The sequence below is a fragment of the Canis lupus genome, chromosome 6 (genome assembly GCF_003254725.2).
Source record: "Canis lupus dingo isolate Sandy chromosome 6, ASM325472v2, whole genome shotgun sequence".
NCBI lineage: Eukaryota > Metazoa > Chordata > Mammalia > Carnivora > Canidae > Canis > Canis lupus.
In genome coordinates, this window is record NC_064248.1 from 57065159 (window position 1) to 57084151 (window position 18993).

General features: G+C 42.4%; 2 long non-coding RNA genes across 6 annotated transcripts in view; one reads left to right on the forward strand and one right to left on the reverse strand.

Annotated features, from left to right (window-relative positions):
* Positions 1-18993, forward strand: part of LOC112640888 (uncharacterized) — a 49346-nt gene that overhangs the window by 20933 nt on the left and 9420 nt on the right. Inside the window, exons 3-4 of one of the 4 annotated variants that reach the window (XR_004816881.2) lie at positions 13848-13907; positions 16900-16963. The exons of 1 other annotated variant lie outside the window; for it this stretch is intronic. This is a non-coding gene — a long non-coding RNA (uncharacterized LOC112640888). Of the gene's footprint in view, positions 1-12756; positions 12999-13847; positions 13908-16899; positions 16964-18993 lie in introns of those variants that run through there. 2 more of the 4 variants (XR_003124321.3, XR_004816882.2) reach the window with 2 other exon arrangements.
* Positions 10780-12801, reverse strand: LOC112640887 (uncharacterized). 2 transcript variants are annotated; one of them, XR_004816884.2, is made up of 3 exons: positions 12475-12709; positions 11807-11924; positions 10780-10915 (listed from the first exon to the last, which is right to left on the reverse strand). It is a non-coding gene; the product is annotated as an uncharacterized LOC112640887 (long non-coding RNA). The 2 variants fall into 2 exon arrangements; XR_003124320.3 differs by lacking the exon at positions 10780-10915 and having other exon boundaries at positions 11779-11924; positions 12475-12801.

Consider the following 18993-nt stretch of genomic DNA (forward strand, 5'->3'; position numbering starts at 1 on the left):
TACTAAAGCAATCTCCTTACTTGTTATTGATCCATTCAGACTTTGCTTTCTCATAACGTCGTGGTAGGTTGTGTGTTTCTTGGAATTTACCCCTTTCTTCTAGGTTGTCCAATTTGTTGGTGTATAAATGTTCATGGTAATCTCTTATGAGCCTTTGTATTTCTGTGGTCAGTTACAATGTTTCCTGTGTCATTTGTAATTTTATTCATTTGAATCTTTTTTTTTCTTAATTATCCCAGGTAAAGGTTTGTCTGTTTCATCTTTTCAAAAAACTGTGTTTTATTTCTATTGTTTTTCTAGTCTCTATTTCATTTATTTCTGTTCTAATCTTTATAGTTTCCTTCTATATGCTAATCTTAGATTTAATTTGTTCTTCTTTTTCTAATTCCTTGAGATGTGAAGGTAGATCTTTTCTTCCTTTCCTTAATGTAGGCATTTATTGCTATAAATGTCCCTCTTAGGACTGCTGCATCTCATAAATTTTGGTTTGTTATATTTCCACTTCCATTTGTCTTGAAATATATTTTTTAGATTTCCCTTTTGATTTCTTCTCTGATCTATTGGTTATTCAGATGTATGTTGTTTAATTTCCACCTAGTTGTGAATTTTCCAATTTTCCTCTTGTTCTTGATTTCTAGCTTCATGCTATTGTAGTCAGAAAAGATAGTTGGTATGATTTCAATTTTCTTAAACTTTCTTTTTTTTTTTATATATATATATATTTTTTAAATTTTTATTTATTTATGATAGTCACAGAGAGAGAGAGAGAGAGGCAGAGACACAGGCAGAGGGAGAAGCAGGCTCCATGCACCGGGAGCCTGATGTGGGATTTGATCCCGGGTCTCCAGGATCACGCCCTGGGCCAAAGGCAGTCGCCAAACCGCTGTGCCACCCAGGGATCCCTTCTTAAACTTTCTAAGACATGTTTTGCGGCCTAACATAGGATCTGTCTTGGAGAATGTGTCATGTGTGCTTAAGAAGAATGTGTTAGATGATTTTCTGTCTGAATGGTCTATCCATTGTTGGAAACGCGATATTGAAGTCCTCTACTTTTAATTATGTTGCTATTTATCCCTTCAGCCTGTTAATATTTGCTTTATATATTTAGGTGCTCCAATTGACCCCTTTATCATTACATAGCAACCTTTCTTTCTTTTGAAAGTTTTTGACTTGCGGTCTATTTTATCTGAAATAAGTATACCCATTCTCCTCTCTTTGGGTTGCCATTTGCATAGAGTATCTTTTACCATCTTTTTACTTTTGGTCTATGTGTGTGCTTAAAGCTAAAGTGAATATCTTATAGGTAGCATATTGTTGCTATATTGAACCTATATTGTTGTTCATAGTATTCTCTTACAATCCTTTTTGTTTTTCAAATCAGTAGAGATGTCTCCTCTTTCATTCCCCACTGGAGCTGCGATTTTGTTTTAATGCAAAGATAATGTATAACTATAGAGCCTTGAGATATTTTTATTCAGGAAAACCAAGTGTCTGGAAATTAGTAAGATTTCTAAGGGACTCATTTAAGCTATGGAACCAGTGAGATGACTTACCTTAATGAGGGTTTGTTCCTGCAATGCAGGCTTCAATTCCTAGAAACTGTCCTGCAGACTGGGAAAATCAAAGGAAGTCTGACTTTCCTGGTCAGAGAGAGCATCTCAGTGTATCAGGAGTCTCATGACATGACCAGAAAAGGCATGAATCAGCACACAGAGCAGCTGGGAATTATCTGACAACATATGGAAACATTTCATGGGTAGAAATAATTTAAAAAGGAGGTTAAAGTTGTCATAAAATTAACCATCCTTATTCACATCCATGGTAAAATCTCGAAGGCCAGAATTCACTAACTCCTTGTTGCTTTCTTGAATTGTTTTCAGAAAGGCAGGTTAGAAGAAGGAAGGAAAAATCTTAAGGCTTCTCAATTTACACAAACCATGTAGCACAAGCAAAGCTGTTAATTATTAAATATCTAGCTAGGATTGATAAGCCTTTATTTGGGAATGAGCTAGAACATGTAGGAGAATGGTAATATGGGTCTAAGAATTGTTACTGATTAGGGGATATTCCAGTGCATTCAAAATATAACCGTTGAAGTTGAATGTATTACCTATTTTTCTTATAATTGCACAAATTAAAATTACCTATTCCTATCAAGTATGGGAAAACCAGGTTCTAAATCAGATATGTCATTCTGAGCTCTACCATAATACCAAAAATCAAGTGTTAGCTCCACGAGGGCAGATTTTTATTGTTTTAGCTGATAACTGTCCCAAACAGAGTGCTTTGTACAATGTAGGCGCCCAATGAATAGTTGTTAAATAAATAAATGATTAGTAGTCACTGCCTATCACTAAGGTTCCACTGTAAATAATAATAATGGAAACCGCCTTTTTGTGGAAGACATAGCATAGTTCAAAGGCAAAATAACCTCTCCTAGCAACTTCCAAAACGCAGCTATAAAACGCCCCCTGAAGGATTAGTCCCCTGAGTGATGAAGCACCCAATTCAAGGTTCCAAAAACTCAGCCTGTCGGAAATATCAGAGTCTTAAAACAATCATGTTTAAAAACACTGTTGTTTTAAGGATTTTCTTTGATTTAAATGTTGTTTCTCTTGGAAACGGCTTGTTATTTTTCTAAGCAAGTTAGGTCATTAAACTGGGCATACCGGGAAAAGGGAAAATTAAAGAAGACATTTTAAAAACAGAAACTATGGTTACTTTATTGTATATGTCTTGACAGAGTTTCTGCTGCCTTACATTTAATTTTACCGATAAATTCTTTTTATTAAAAATAGATTGAAAATATAATTTGAAATAAGTAATTTTAATAAGATATTTAATTGTACCTTCCTAATGGTGTTAGCATGAGGAGTAAATGTTCTAATGAATATAAAGTACCTGAAATATACAAGACAACCATTAGATGTAGGATGTTTATTACTCTTGTGGTGGAGCCTATCCTTACTTAACATTTTGATATTTTTTTCATCATGTATTTTCTAAAGGTAGTTTGATTCTTTAAAACATTGCATTAAAATATTATTTGTCTTGATTACTAAGTTTTTGGGTTTCCCTAAATATTGTGCCTGACTGAGGCAAGTTCCTCACTTGCCTCACCCTAATCCTGGCTCTGGTTGGTGACTCTGTGATCCAGTGATGATTTAATCAATGTGTACCAGGTCTGAACCCCTTATATAGAAAACTGTTCCACCCTTGACCTTGTGGAGAAGCAGTATCATAGGAGTCATTTTGTGTCAATGACTACAGTTCTCCATTCTTTTTTTATATATATATTTGAACTATTCAATTATATTTATTTTTTTAAGTTTTTATTTTAATTTAACTAACTGAGTTAACATACAGGGTTACATTAGTTCAAATGGCCTCCTTAATCCCCACCACCTGCCTATTTCATCCCCCACCTACCTCCCCTCTGGTGACTATCCGTTTATTCTCTCTAGTTAAGAGTGTGGTTCTTGATTTGTGTCTCATTTTTCCCCTTTGCTTGTTTTGTTTTTAAAATTTCACATATGAGTGAAATCATATGGTATTTGTCTTTCTCTGCCTGAATTGTTTTGATTAGCATGATTTTCTCTAGCTCCATTCATATTGTTGCAAATGGCAAGATTTCATTCTTTTCTTTTCTATGGCCAAATAATACACACACACACACACACACACACACACACACACACACACACTGCTTCTTTATTCATTCATCAATCAATGAACACTTGGGCAGCTTCCATATCTTGGCCATTAGAAATAAGGCTGCTATAAACATGTGAGTGCACATATCCCTTTGAATTAGCATTCTTGTAGTCTTACAGTAAATACCCTGTACCAGGGATGCCTGAGTGGCTCAGTGGTTGAGCGTCTGTCTTCGGCTCAGGGCGTGATCACACAGTTGCGTGATCCCATAGTCCCGGCATCGAGTCCCACATCTGGCTCCCAGCATGGAGCCTGCTTCTCCTTCTGCCTCTGTCTCTGCCTGCCTCTCATGAATAAATAAATAAAATCTTAAAAAAAAAATAAGGTAATTCTATTTTTAGCTTTTTGAGGATCCTCCATACTGTTTCCCACAGTGGCTGCCCCATTTTGCATTCCCACCAAAGTGCAAGAGGGTTCCCCTTTCTCTACATCCTTATAAACACCTGTTGTTTCTTGTATTGTTGATTTCAGCCATTCTGACAGGTGTGAGGTGATATCTCATAGTTTCTTTAGAGATTTATTTATTTGAGACTGAGAGAGAATGAGTAGGAGGACCAGAGCGGGAGGGAAAGAGAATCTCAAGCAGACTCCACACTGAGTGCAGAACCTGATGAAGGGCTTGATCTCACAATCCTGATGTAACAACCTGAGCCAAAACCAAGAGTCAGATGCTCAACTGACTGTACCACCCAGGTGCCCCTCATAGTTTTGATTTCCATTTCCCTGATGATAAGTGATGAGCATCCTTTCATGTGTCTGTTGGCCATCTGTATGTCTTCTTTGGAGAAATGTCTATTCATGTCCCAAGGCCCTGGGATAACGACCTGAGTCAAAGGTAGACATTTAACCAACTGAGCCACCCAGGCTCCCATCAGTTCTTTATATATTTTGAATACTAACCCTTTATCAGATATGTCATTTGCAAATATCTTTTCCCATTCCATAGGCTTTTAGTTTTCTTGTTTCCTTTGCTGTGCAGAAGCTTTTTATTTTGGTGTAGTCCCAATAGTTTGTTTTTGCTCTTGTTTCTCTTGCCACAGGAGACATGTCTTGAAAGAAGTTGCTATTATAAAACTAAGCCAATGAACAGTGAGGGAAAAAAGCCAAATATCTTTATCAAAATCTTTATTATGCCATTAGGTATGATCCTGGGTAGCCATGATAAGCCATAGACATGCCAAAGATATGAGGGATTTAAAAGAATGAGGTGGCTGGGTAGCTTAGTCAGTTGAGCATCTGACTCTTGATTTCAGCCAGGGTCATGATCTCAGGGTCATGGGATTGAGCCCCTGTACCAATCCCCTGCACATAGAGCCCTCATATGTAGCTCAGTCTGCTTGTCCCTCTCCCTTCTGCTGGTTGCTTTCTCTCTCCCTCTCTCCCTCTCTCTTTAATGAATGAATAAACAAAGTCTTTAAAAAAAGAGTAAGCAGAGGAAGCCAGTCAGCTTATAGAATAAAATGGTGCAGTAATTCAGAAAAGCAGATGCCTGAGGAAAGTGGCCTCTGCTCCTTATAGATTTCTAGTTCCTGGTTCCTTTTCCCATGGGGCTCAGCCATACTATAGCTTCTGCTCTTGAATTCCTATACAATTCCTGATTTCATGATACCTCGTGTTCATCTTTAAAAATTGATTCTTCTTTTCTTAAGCTAGCTCCAGTTAACTAGAACAATTAGCTGTATTTGTTACAGTCAGAATCTGCCCAAGTGGAGTGGCCCTGCCAATCTTGGAGTCAAATGGTATTCTACATCTCATGGAGAGTTGAGACCCTTGTAGGAAATAGGATGTCAGGTGATCAAAGCCAATTTGATTTGCCCTCTAGGTACAAATACACCAGGAGAGAATTAAAAGCAGTTTTCCTAAGAGGTCTTGACAGTAAATAAGCAGAGCTAATAGACAGTTTGCCACGACAGTTTCCTGGGGAATATGTTGATCTAAGAAGTAAATATGGTCACTGACCAATCAAGTTGACCTACAGGCTCTGTGTGCTAGGCCAGTGTTCTTGCCTGAGGGGGTCTTCCATTTTGAGTGCTATAAAAGCAAGGTAATCTTCCATTTGGATAAAGATGAAAGACTTGGAGGATTACCCTTTTGCCCTTCAATTTACCACAAAGAATAAAGGCTTTCTAGGCAGGATGAAAGAAGTCATTAGGAAAGAAGCCAGGAAAAGGATTCCAAAAGAAAGTGTCAAGAAACTAGCTATTGGGGGAAGTTAGAACAGAAGTGAAATAGAGAGAATTTGATGCCTGTGGTAGGACAATTCTCTGAGGACCAAGTTGGGATTATCTGAATGCATCAGGGGTACCAAAAGGAGAGGAACCAACTTGGCAGCCTCAGTGTGGGAGATCTTGTTAGAGCTAGAAGATAAAAATGTTTCTCAGGGAAATCTGGATTGGGAAAGAATATATATTTATGCTTTACTGCTGAAAAGAGGGGGGAAAACCCACTATGCTCTTTCCAGGAGCATGTGAGGTGGTGCCATGTACTTCCAGAGTCAAGGAAGGTCATGTTCTCACAAAACAAGGAACAGATATGACAAAAAGTGAACACAAGTATCTCTAAGTTTAAAGAAGGAAGTAATACTCAACCATGCCCCACCACACAGAAAGAATCAACTTAAACAATTTATTTTATTAGTTTTTTTCCATGCATTTACTGAGCTGAGCTAAGAATATATGCTGATTTTTAGGTGCCATTTAATTCAAGAATATTCACAAATCACTTAATTTAGGAAGAGGCATTTAATGATATATAATGTCTGTCCCCAGATGATTTATTGTCTTTCTTCATGAAAAAAAAAATTCCAACAAGTTAGGTCATTTAACACGATGCCTAAAGACGCATAAAAATAATTTCTCAAGTTCTTTAGCAATGAAAAAGTTCATTATGTCATTCTTTGCAATACTGCTTTTGTGGAGAGGGAGAGAAAAGACCTTTTGTTTAGTAATTCTCTTGGCACAGGGGCTTCACTATGTAATAAGCTTAGCCATTGTTAGAAAAATCTAGACAAGAACAGCACCAGTTATTGTTATAAATGATCATCAAACAAGGCAAGAGATTCCATATGAACTGTAGGTTAAAGGATATGGCTTGAGAAATATATTTCTTGGTACTAAGAGAGGAATAGAGCCAGTAGAGGAATAGCTAAGTTAACACTTTAGGGCTGTGTCACTTTGGATGCGTTTTCAACTGTAAGTGACAAATTTCTGACTCATTTGTATTAAATAATACATATAGCATGACGGTGCAGGCCCAGGTTTGGTTAATTTAGTGAACCAATAATGTCAGCAAGGACCCAGATTCTTCACACCTTCTGGCTTTGCCTTCCTACGTATATTGGCATGGTGGTTAGGCCAGCTCCCCTCGCGGCTGTGGAATAACGAGACATGGCAACCAGGGAAGAGGAGCCTGTCTTCTAGTGGGTATCTCTATTTAAGAGAGGGGAAACTCTTTCCAGAAATCTCCACCTACAGATTCCCTTATGTCTTATTGGGGTGAGGGTGGGGGATTACGTCACACGGCCATATCTAAACCAATCGCAGACTGGAGGTAGCCCAATCACAGTCCAAACCCTGTGTTTGGATATGGAATTAACTTTCTTTGAAGCCCGTGGCTATGTAAGGAGTTGGAGATGAGCAAATTCGGGGTGATTTTGGAAAGGAGGAAGGGAGCTGTTGGTCGTCACCAACGATGTCTCTCACAAGGGCTGAGTGGCCTCTGAGCTATACAAGGTCCCAGGTGGCACACACAATTTACTGAATTTTTTAATATGGTTCCTAACTGTGAAAGGAAGTCATGCTCCTATGTACATGTGTGTTATTAATTTGATTCTTTTATCAGCTGGTCAGTGCATGTCTTCAAATAATGTCCAAGAAAAGACCATGGGCTGATCTATTTTCTGAGTCCTTGACTATCTGCAGGTGTTCTTCTATTGCCTTTATCATTGATGACATAGTTAGATGTAAAATTATAGATCATAATCCTTCCCCATCAAAAGTTTATAGATGTGGTTGTGTTGTTTTCCAGTAGTTAGCATTGAAGAGCAGTCAGAGATTGGACTAATTATTCTCCTTTATAATTAAATTATTATTATTTTTAAACCTGAGTTCTGAAGGATTCTTTATCTTTTCAATTTAAAAATGTGCTCAAGATACACCTAGATGTGGGTCATTTTTAAAAAATTTTATCTAGGGTATAATGAGTCCCATCAGTCTGCATACTCAAAGGATTTTCATCACAAGAAAGCAATTTTTAATTATGTTGGATTTGTCTCAGTTTCTCCTGTTCTTATTGTGCTTATGAGGTGGAATCATGTTTCTGTCCTCTCTCCACCATTATTTCTTCATTCTGTTCCATATCATAGAATATCTCGGATATGATCTTCAGAACATTCACTCACTTTTACACAAGATGAGTGCTGCTCTTTATTCATTCCAATTGAATTTCATGCTATATTTTTTGATATGAAACTTATGATTTCGGTATTGTTAATATTCTTAATTATCTCGCCTATCTCTCCCTGCTATTCATCTCACTCCATTGTCTTTGCATCCCATTCTTTTCTCTGTGACTATATGGCACCTCTTCCTAGAAGCTGTGTCTTCTTACATCTTTCTGAGGATATTACACAGTTTTCTAAAAATGTTTGCTGGTTCTCTGCAGGAGGTCATTTTCAGAGGAATGTTCCTCATCTGGTCTTCTGTGTAATTGTTTTTCGTGTTTCCAATGACAGTTTTTCTGATTACTCATTTTTGAATGAAAAGACAAAAAACTAGTTTCGGATTCACCCACAGACAGGGTGTGTAGATTTTATCTGGTCCTGTTGATTGGACACTTGGGTAATGATGGAATCTTCTCAGATTTATAGTTTGATGAGAATAGGTGTCTGCCCAATTCTGATCATTCAGCTAGCATTTAACTAGCATTCCTATAGCATGGCTCTGCTGTGCCGAGTTCCTTCCTCCAGGTCTTGTTCTATGATGTCCTCCTCACTGTGTATAGCTACAGAGCATTCTTTCCATACTCAGCAACAGCATTTTATTTCTGGGGCTATTCCTTCGAGAATCCAATGCACCTGGCATCCCCCCACCCCCACCCCATCTCATATACTTCCTGAATTAGTCTCTGAATGAATGTTGAAAGATGAAGATGGCAAAAAATATTTGTATCAACTCAAAATCTAACATCTACATGGTAAAGGGATAACTACCAAGTTTCTTGTGGTGTAGACTCCAGGTCTCTGAGTAGGGGAATAGAGTAGTCAGGAGGAACAAAACTTCTTTCCACTTTCTTTTAAAAGGTCAGAGAGCCTCTATTTTTTTCTTTTCTTTTTTAAGATTTTATTTATATATTCATGAGAGACACACAGAGAGGGGCAGAGACACAGGCAGAGGGAGAAGCAGGTTCCTCATGGGGGAGGCTGATGCAAGACTCGATCCCAGGACCCTGGGATCACAACCTGAGCCAAAAGCAGACATTCAACGACTATGCCACCCAGGCTTCCTAAGCCTCTATTTCTTGAGAAAAGGCAAGACTGTTAGCCAAGTGTTTTTTCCTGCTCATTTAAAAAAATGTAAGTAAAAATTCCTTTTAGATTTTAGCAAGTGGTTTTATTATGTTGGTCTTAGCTTTTGGTGGTAAATGGGATTTTTATATTTGTGTCTTCCTGGGTACTTTAGAAAAAACTTAGGCAAGTTTCTACCAGGGCAGTGAGTCTGGTGCTGTTTAAAATTAGAAGTAAAAAACAAATGTTTTAGTTGACCCAAACTGAGTATAAGCCAATAATGTACTTGGCTGCTAAAAAAGAGGGGGGCGGGTGACAGCTATCTTAATACACAAACCAAGGTTCGAAGTATTCTCACTGCATTCTCTCAGATGTAACTGGGAGTTTGGGGTCCACTTATGGCCCCTATTATTAATGAAACTGTGAAGCGTTCTTGATAACTAAGAGCAAGTTCACACACAGATAACTAGGATGCTAGAAGTCTGTGTATCATGTTGATGGAGTAGAGTTAGTTAACTTTTAAAAAGAAATGATGTGGGCAGGGAATGGACTGACCTGATAACTGGGATAAAATATTCGAACGGAGGTCATGAGAAAGGGATTGTATTTATTCTGCTTTGCCCGGAAGAGCAGAACAAGGATCACTTGGAGAAAGCTACCAAAAGGTGGATTTGGGATCCCTGGGTGGCGCAGCGCTTTGGCACCTGCCTTTGGCCCAGGGCGTGATCCTGGAGACCCGGGGTCGAATCCCACGTCAGGCTCCCGGTGCATGGAGCCTGCTTCTCCCTCTGCCTGTGTCTCTGGCTCTCTCTCTCTCTCTCTCTCTCTGTGACTATCATAAATAAATAAATAAATAAATAAATAAATAAATAAATAAATAAATAAACAAACCAAAGGTGAATTTGGCTCAAGGTACAGTTGGCTGGTGGTGGAGTGGGCACCTCATAAACAAGACTGTAAACTGCCTGGCTCTTTCCAGAAGATCCTGGTCAAGAAGATCCTGGCTGATCACCTACCAAGGAAGCTGTGAGAGAAATTCTGATGTTGAGTCAGAAGTTGGGTGATCCTGTGATCCACAGTTGAATGATCTTGGTTTTAGAGTTTCCTCCTTGAGGTTTGTGTCTTTAAGGTTAGACGAATGACTTGGTTTCTCCCCCAAGGAACTCGCTGAACAGTGAGACCTCGGCTGCTCCCGACTGCAGCCCGTGCAGATAGAGGCGGCCCCCGGGAGGCGGGTTCACTCCGGCTTGGGCCCGACGGTCCGGTCCCCACCCCATAGCGGCCCACACTGCTTCAGAGGCAGAGCAGGGACGGGAATGGGAGCAACAGGTGGCGGACACGTAGTCCTCACCGCGGCCCCAGGAGGCTGCGTCCCAAGGAACCCGAGACCAAAAGGGACCAGACAACTTGCCAAGAACAAGACGACATTGATTCGTGGAGCCAGCGGGGGCCCGCGGCTCGGTGTGACAGCGCTCGTGGAGCTCGTGGAGCTGAATTCGCATTTTCTAACGATGCACTTAGTCACCCTTGACATGGCAGACATACAGGACATACAGGACATACAGAATAAAAACAGCTATTTTTATTTGGTCTTGGAGTGACTGGGGGGGGGGCGGGGACAGCGGCCCGGGGCGCTCCGGCTCCATGGGCGAGTCAGGGCTCGGGCCCTGGCCTGACTCCGCAGCTCACGCCGACCTCCTGGGGAGCAGAAGCACCTCTGTCCTGTTACTGGGGGTTGCTTTGTTGCTTTTGTGCTCCTGAATAAGGCAGGAGCGCGGACGGCGTGACCGAGCCCATTTCCCGAGGCCCCGCCCCCCGCCTGCAGGTGCCGCGGCTCGGTCCACGGGCGAGCCCCCCCCCGCCCCCCGCGCCCCGCCTGCTGCTGCCCGGGGGGCCGCTGCCGTCAGCGTGGGCAAGGCTGGAGCTCGTCTTTTCCTTTCCTCTTACAAACAAGACCGCCTCCCGTGGCCGTGCTGTTGGGCTCCCGGTCCCAGCTGCGTCAGGAGTCGGTTCCCGGAAAGCGGCCCAAGCAGGGGCTCTCCACCGCGTCCCGTAATGGCAGGGTTCACGTCATTTTCCATTGGTTTTGGACCGTGATGCACAGTCCTTTGGGGATGTTCTCAAGTTCAGGCTCCTTCAGAGCCAGGAGAGAAAAGCCCAACAGCAAAACAAGTGGAAAGTAAGAGAATACTGGCCACGTGGCCCTGAGTCTCCTCTGAAATGCCTGCTCGTTTCTGTGTTTTGTTTCTGGAAGGTTATAAAGGGTCTTCCTAATGCTGGGTCTAATGTTTCCCCCGCCCCGCCCCCGCCCCCGTTATCAATCCTCCTGGCCTGTCTTTGAATGTTGAACACCGCTGACCACGTCTTTTCTGCTTGAGGCTGCTTCTCCCTTGATCTCCGTAACTGTTTCCTTGCCCACCCCTCTTCTTTCCGTAGCTGAGCTGAGCATCCCGCCTCTGTATCCCCTTTGCCCTGCCATTCCCTTTCAAACTGCTGTTCCTCAGGGGGCCTCTGTGGTGAACCAATCTTCAATAACAAATAGTTCCAAAAATCATAATGGCTCGATCATGAAAGAAGTTAATTTCTTACTCATGTATTGGTACACAGTGGCTTTTCCTGTTGGCAGGTGGATTTCTTCCACCTGAGGCACCAGACTCCTCGCTCTATGGCTCCACCATCCCCCTAGACTCGAGGGCCTCACTGTTACCTGTATCCCGCCAGACAAAAAAAAAGGAAGAGAAAAATGGAGACGGCATATCTGATTTAAGGCTTTGGGCTGGAAGTGGGGCACCTGGGTGACTCAGTTGGTTGAGTGTCTGACCAGCTTGCGTCATGGTCTCCGGGTCCTGGGATCCAGCCACATGGTGAGCCCCACATTGGGCTCCCTGCTCAGCGGGCAGTCTGCTTCTTTCTCTCCCTCTGTCCCTCCTCCCACTTGTGCTCTCTGTCTCTCCCACAAATAAATAAATTCTTAAAAAAAAAAAAAAAAAAGACTTTGGCCTGGAAGTGACAGACATCAATCACTTCTGCTCATTCTCCATAGGAGAGAACTAGTCATGTGGCCCCTTCTGGATGCAAGGAGGGCTGGAAAATACGGTTCATGGCTAGGAAGCTGCTTCCCCAGCAACAAGTCTATCCCATGGTCGGGAAGGTGGACTTTGGTATGCAGCTGGCCCTCTCTGCCACAGCCTTGGAGTTCTCTCACCAGACTGACCCTTGGTGACCTACTCATCCATTTCTGTCATTTCCTTCTTTACCTCAGGATTCATGACTCTGAAGTCTCCATCTCCCCATCTTTCCCCATCCAAAGCTGGCTCATTCTGGCCCTCCCCAGTTCTGTCAGTGGATCACCATTCTTCTGGCATCATCCATAATCCTTGCTTTTCCTCTGGGCTCCCAACCAGTGCCTTCCTGAGTCCTTGCTCATTCGTCCTTTCTCCTGACTTCAGCCCCCTACTTCTCTGATCTCTTTAGAATGCTTTTGACAGGCTAATCTTTCTAGAACACTTTTATTATGTCACTGCCAAAAATTCTCTTTAAGAACCTATGATTCCTTGTTGCCACTTTAGAACCATGAAGCAGTTTTAAATAGCAACAGCCTATAAATAAGACAGCTTATTAGGCAAAACAGTTATTTTTTTTAATCTACAGGGCAAGTCGAGTTCAGAGTGATGAGGTATAACAACTGACAGACAAGGAAGCAAGAAATCGTAATTCCATCTTACCTTTTACCTCTAACCAGATCTCTGAGACTCCATTTTCATTTTGTAAAACTAAGAAGGTAGTATTTTTCCTATTTGAAATCCATGCACAGACAATCTCTTCTGGTTCCTTCCAGTACAAGGATCAATGATTCTAAAAATGCAAACCCCCTCCCTGCCTAATTTTTTAGGACCCTCCATTGTTTTTTTTTTTTTTTTAAGATTTTATTTATTTGTTCATGAGAGACACAGAGAGAGAGGCAGAGACATAGGCAGAGGGAGAAGCAGACTCTCTGCCGAGGAGCCTGATGAGGAACTCGAACCCAGGACTTTGAGATCACGTCCTGAGCCAAAGGCAGATACTCAACCACTGAGCCACCCACTCACACCTTCCTAAATGCTTTCTCTATTCCGTCAACCTGTTTCCTCTCTGTGTCCCAGACATGCTGAGCGTAGCCTGGGCCCGCATGAGTGCCGTGCTGCTTCCCCTGCCCAGGATCTCTTCCCCCTGCTCTCTGCCCATCGAAGGCCCACCTGTTCCGTAGGCACTGCCAGGAGCCGGCCTGGGCCATCTTGGAGGATTTGAGGCATTTAGAAGGACACGGCCACCCCACCTGACCTTGCTGCTTAGGAGCTCTGTGACCTCAGTAACACATGTAAATTTTGCTTTGTAAGATGCCCTCTCTATATAATTTAGCCCTCTGATTGTTTCGTGAGTTAGTTTTGTTTCCCCAGGTAACTGGCTGGCTGGTTGATGATTGATCAATGGATTGATTGACTTCATCAGTCAACAAGCCTCGGCATAAGTTTGAACCACGTGAAGTTGCTGATAAATTTGACTGCTTTTGACCTACAAAGAAATGGCAATTTCCTATGTAAACCTAATAAGTATTCTAAAAATATTTTGTTATTCTTTCCACTCAACTTAGTCCAATTCTCCAACGCAGGGGAATCCAACATCTGGGATAAGAGTCAAAATTCTGGTGGAGGTAATTGTTACTTTTTTTTTTTTTGCTGATCATTATCTGTGCTGTGATTTGGGGGGGAAGAGCTGCCCCCAGAGGAGTGGCACATTGTGTCTCTCTCTGAGGTGGGGCTATGCTTTCATGTGCGCTAGACCAAAGGCCTGTGGGATCTGTAAGGACAGATTTGAGGCCCAAGTCTTGGCCACTGGCCCTTCCTACCTTAACTTTTCATAAAGGAATTAGAGTCACTGAGTGAAGACCTTAGGAACCCAGGTCCTTTCCTTGTTTCCTGTTGGTCCCTAGGATTCAGCGCTCTTTAGAAATTAATAACACAGTCACTCTGCAGCACATGAAGGGTTTTGGCAGGGGAGATAGCATGAGTTTTGGAATCAAATCCTATCTCTGCCACTTATTAGCAATATAAACTTGGACAAGTTACTTAATTTCTTGAACCCTCAATCATGTTATCTGGAAGAGGGGGATGAAAAATGCTTGACCAACAGAGACAAACCTTTTTGGTTTAGAACCCCTTCAGATGTTTTATCTAAAATGCTTGCCCTTTTTACTGCAACAGCCCAAGGCTAGTGACTAGTTCAAGACCTGGGCTCGCTCTTTTCCTCTTATCCAAGTACTCATGCTCCCCACCTTCCTGGGCTCCTCCTGCACAAAAAATACTAAAATGAGATTTCAACATAACATTGGGTTTTTTTATTATATGATTGTTTATTACATGGAGCAAATCAAGTTCTAGAATCATATTGGGAAAGGCTACTTACCAGCCAGAGTCAACAGCGACAGCCTGACCTGTTTCTATACATGATAATTATTCAGTGAAAATTTGTAAATGTCGGGAAGCCCGGGTGGCTCAGTGGTTTAGCGCTGCCTTCATCCCAGGGCATGATCCTGGGGACCCGGGATTGAGTCCCACGTGGGGCTCCCTGCATGGAGCCTGCTTCTCCCTCTTTGTCTCTGCCTCTCTCTCTCTCTCTCTCTCTCTGTGTCTCTCATTAATAAATAAATAAAATCTTTAAAAATTTTTTTGTAAATATCTATTATTTCACAAATGAAGCATAGAAGCTGTGGCTATTCTTCGCATACTAGAGACAGGAAGCTGAGGAGCAGAAGTGTGCATGGTCTAAGCTTCCATGGGTCAAGTGTGGGGGTCTCCTGAATCCCAGGCTGGGATGCTGACCGCAGGCCATCCTCCTCCCATGGTGCATGGCCTCCAGACTCCCTGGACATTGGCCCTCCCCCTCACTCCCTCATGCCATCACTTGCCCTGGCAGAGAACACTGCCAAGTTGTGCTTTTGCAGAGGAGGGAAGGCTATGATTTATCTGTTCAAGCACTCCTTCATTCATCCTGATCTTGTTGTTGTTTGGCAGAGCCAGAAAGTAGGGCAAGTCCAGGGTGTCACTGGCATCTCAAGCCTCTGGGATTTCCTTGTGGGCCTCGGAGCTGAGAGATCCCAGAAAGTCTAAAGCTTTTCTACCATTTGCCTATAACTGAGTTTGATGACATGGGTTTCTTCTAGGTCCCCCAGATGCTTAGAATGGGTCCAACTTACACTGGAAAGGATCCAGCAGGATCCCAGACTGATCCACACCCATAATTCCCGGAGCTAAGTGACTCAGGGTTTCAGAAGATACCTCTGTGCTAACTCACACATCCTCCCTCCCTCCAACCCCTGCCCTGCTCCATGAGGAAAGTGTATTACACATGAAGGGCTGTGTCACCTGTGGGCTGGGAACAAGTTCTAGGCCTTCCCATCCAGCTTTCACTTAAATCCTGGGGTTCACAATGCAAGCTGGCATTCTGTTACCCTGTTTCCAGCCAGAGTATAATGACATCACCACAATCCATGAAGACTCCTTAGTGGGTCATGATGTCCTTGGCCACTCTCTCTCCTTAGCCACTTTTAAATGTATTAACTAAAGGAGAAAAGAAGCGTTGATGGTATATACGGAATGTGGGGTAAAGAAGGGTATCTACACAGCCCAGGGGCTGACCTGCAGGAGCCTGTGGACTTGGCTCTCAGTCACACATTGAACAGGTGTGCACACAGCGACCTCAGTCCAAGGGTCTTTCTGGGGCCAGTCTCTATGCTCCAGACTTTTAAGCTGAGCCCTGTTCCAGTCCACCAGTGACACAGCCCCTGGTGAAACAGCCTACTCCCCTGGGGGTGATTTCGCACTGAGGAATCTTCTGAAGCCTTGAGTCAAAAGTCACTGCCTCAGCCACAGGCATCTCAGAAGACGAGCTTCTGGTTTCAGCTGAGCACAGGCTGTGGACACCGAGAACAAGCGTGTTACCCAGACAAGGGGAGGGCCCTCTGTTCAGAAACGTGCTGACAGTAACAGACATCCCTGCTGCAACTTTTTAAGTGGAAGAGCAAATGCCGTGTGCGCAGAACCCTGGCAGTTTGATGATTTCCAAAGTTACTGTTATTTATATATATTTACATATACATTTATATATAGTTTACATATACGTTTTGCATGTTCTGAGGTGGATGCTGCAGGGCACAAGTTTTGGAAACAGGCACAAAACTTTTAAGCAGCTTCTCATCTTTCATGTACATGTGCCTACCTTTGGCTCACAATGTATGTTTACTGCTAGATTTTTGTTATATTAATAAACCACAAGTTGATGTAAATGTCCATTTACAGAAGAACGATTAGGTAAATTGTTATGCAATGGGATAATCTCTAGCCATTAAAAATCAGACTAATGACATAAAGAAGTACTTAAGATATCTTGCTAAGTAAGAAGAAAAAGACTAAAATATTATATGAATTGCATTTTGAACCCCTCCCCACATAAAACCAACAGAGAGCAATGTATAACATGGATACATTTTTATATACTGAAAAATATTAACCTGATACATGCCAAGATTTATGTAGTTATGTCTCCTCTTATGTTTTTCTACAGTGGTTATGTATTAATCTTATAATTAAAAAATGTTATTGCTTTCTAAAAAGGACACTTAGAAATTGTTTATTTTGGAAACTTAGGGGGAAGACTCTGGATCTTCTACCAACATACGCAAACTGTGCACTGAAGTCAAGTGCTGATGACGTGAGTTGAGTCCAGGGGATGCAGGCCAAGGATTGTCGGTCACAGCTGCAAACTTCCCCTTCATATCCTTGAGCTGATTAGTCCCCAGATCAACCAATAAAGTCAAGTCATATGCTTTGTTCATAAAGGCAGCATAACTCACATTCTTTGTTTTAAAAAAGATGTTACTTATTTATTGGAGAGAGACAGGGAGAGTGAGCACAAGCAGGGGGACGGAGAGAGGGACAAGCAGAGCCCCCCCACTGAGCAGGGAGCCCAACGTGGGGCTGGATCCCAGGACTCTGGGATCATGACGGAGCTGAAGGCAGTCACTTAACTTACTGAGCCTCTGTAACTCAAATTCTTTCTTTTTTGTTTTAAGGATTATCATTTCTTAATGTAAATTCAATTAATTAACATATAGTGTAGTATTAGTTTTAGAGATACAGTTCAGTGATTCATTAGTCTTATATAACACCCAGTTTTCATTACGTCATGTGCCCTCCTTAATGCCCATCACCCAGTTACCTCATCCTCCCCACTCCCTCCCCTCCAGCAACCCTCAGTTTGTTACCTAGGATTAAGAGTCTCAAAATAAAAAATAAAATAATTAAAAAAAAATAAAAGTCTCCTGGCTGCCTGGGTGGCTCAGTCAGTTCAGTGTCTACCTTTGGCTCAGGTCATGATCTCAGCGTCCTGGGATTGAGTCCTGCATCCCGCTTCCTGCTTGGCAGGGAATCTGCTTCTCCCTGTACCCCTCCTCTCTGCTTGTGATCTCTCTCTCAAATAAATAAGTAAAATCATTTAAAAAACCAGAGTCTCTATGGTCTGTCTCCCTCTCTGATTTCTTCTTGTTTTATTTTTCCCTCCCTTCCCCTATGATACCTGTTTTGGTATGTGAGTGGAATTATTTGATAATTGTCTTTTTCTGATTGATTTATTTCACTTAGCATAATACCCTCTAGTTCCATCCATGTCATTGCAAATGGCAAGATTTCTTTCTTTTTTTCTTTCTTTCTTCTTTCTTTCTTTCTTTCTTTCTTTCTTTCTTTCTTTCTTTCTTTCTTTCTTTTTTTTATGGCTGAGTAGTAGTCCATTGTATATAAATACCACCTCTTCTTCATCCATTCATCTGTCAATGGACATCTGGACATCTGGGCTGTTTCCATAGTTTGGCTATTGAGGACATTGCTGCTATAAACATTGGGGTGCAGGTGCCCCTTCTGATCACTACATCTGTATCTTTGGGGTAAATACCTAGTAGTGCAATTGCTGGATCATAGGGTGGCCCTATTTTCAACTTTTTTGAGGACCCTCCACACTGTTTTCCAGAGTGGTTGCACCAGCTTGCATTCCCACTGGCAGTGTAAGAGTGTTCCCCTTTCTCCACATCCTCGCCAATATTTGTTGTTTCCTGACTTGTTAATTTTAGCCATTCTGACCTGTGTGAGATGGTATCTCATTGTGGTCTTGATTTGTAGTTCCCTGTTGCTGAGTAATGTTGAGCGTTTTTTTCATGTGTCTGTTGGCCACGTCTATGTCTTTTTTGGAGAAATGTCTCGCATCTCACATTCTTAACCTGCACTGTAGCGCAGCCAGTCCTGTGAGGGGCTGCTTCCCTGCCATGCTGCCCCTCTCTGCCTGGAGCTGGTCCACATTTGGGGATAAGCAGTCAGAACCTGCTCAGGAACTCCAGCACCTGCTGGTAGCCGAGCTCTGCTTGCCCACATTTGTACCCTTAGAGCAAAAGGTCCTGTTTATCCTCACTCAAACACCCTAACCAAATGAACCCCAAGAGCAAGCTGGAAGGGTAAAAGGAGTCACAAGATGGCAACATGTGGCTAAAGGTTTCGGAAAAGGTGGGATGGCAAGGTGCCTTGCGAGCAGGAGGGGAGAGATGTGGGGTTGCTGCTGGTTGTTTTCATGGTGTCCCAGGTATCTCTCACATCAGCTGAAAGCTCTTCTGATCCATTGACCACATGCTGGCCATAGTAAAAATCCCACTCCTTTGCCCTCCTAAAGGGATAAATCATATGGTCCCATCCCTTTTG